Below are 1,459 nucleotides of genomic sequence, written 5' to 3' on the forward strand. Positions count from 1 at the left end.
TTTCCCTATAACTCCCAGACACTAATGCTAGTCAAACCTTTGAGAATAATCAATTCCAGACAAATCTCTTCAAATCTCTTGTCCTAATGATGGTACTTCCACTATTTAAAAAAAAACGAACAAACAAACAAAAACAAAAACAAAGAAACATTATTTCCTGTGTTTTCTCTTATGGAAAAATGTTCATTTCACAGCATAGGCTTAAGAACCTTTGACAGTCTCTAACTACATTCCTAGTTGTCTATATCTCTCTGAAAATGTGGAATCCAGAATTTTACCCAAGATTTCAGATAGGGTTTGACCAATGCCAAGGGGATAACCTTTACCTTCTTTCTACTTTTCTCCAAATGTCTATGACTTCATTGGCCTCTGTGGCAGGCCTATCACTGATGATTCCTTCTGGAATCTTCTATATTTCTACATGAAGTTGCTCAGCAGAGGTTTTTCTCTGTTTTTAGATTTTTTGGTTTTTTCATGGTTACTTAAGGTAGACTTTTGCCTTTATCCTTACTAAATTTCATCCTGTTAAAGGAAGCTGTCAAAATGTTTTCAGGTTCTGATTCTGTCATCTAATATATTTACTATCCATCTCAGCCTCAGGTCATTTACAAATCTGATAAGCATACATTCTATGTATTTATATACATCACTGATACAAAAATTTAACAAAACATGGCTAAAAGGGTGCAGCCATCTAATATTAGAACCACCTTCAGGTGAACATCTTCCTGTTAACAGCACCCACTGAGTAGCTCTACAAAGTGCCGTGCTGGGCACTGCAAGGTAGCAAGATCATCCAGTTTACTCCTTCTTAATACGGAGGTTTTCTAGGATTTTAAGCAAAGACATAATAGAAGAAGTATTTCTGGAAGATAAGCCTGACTGTGGAGACCAGTAAGGAGTGAAGTACCAGAACACTATTATGATATTATAAAACAAGAAAGAGCAAAGCCTGGGCCACAATCTTTATTTAAAAAGAGAAATTATTATTCATGAATAAGATCATTATATCAATTACCTTCTATATTCCTATTAAAATTAAGCAAGGCATTAAATTAACCCTACTAAGTTTTCAGATGAGACTAAAATTTATTTCTATTAAATTCAACAAGCAATGGAAAATGTGTTTCCTCTGTATCAAGTATTAGAAAATGGGAAAACTAAGGTACAAATATAACTTTGTTCTTTCCCTCCACAAGTCACTCAAGGCCAAACATCTAAACAACATATGTAATCAACCATAGCATGTATAATGTTATTCTAATTATGTAGCAGCAATCACAGGATACATTCCAGGAAAAAAAAAAAATGACGTTAATATTCTATTGTATCAGATACTTGAAAGATAAATTTTGCTTAATAAAATTAAGATTTTCACAAGGTGGGATATTGAAATCAAGCATAATTCAGTAGCTCTGTAACATCTATAGTGGTGCCTCAAATTCCACATAGTAAAAAT

The sequence above is a fragment of the Pteropus vampyrus genome, unplaced genomic scaffold (assembly GCF_000151845.1).
Source record: "Pteropus vampyrus isolate Shadow unplaced genomic scaffold, Pvam_2.0 Scaffold27, whole genome shotgun sequence".
NCBI lineage: Eukaryota > Metazoa > Chordata > Mammalia > Chiroptera > Pteropodidae > Pteropus > Pteropus vampyrus.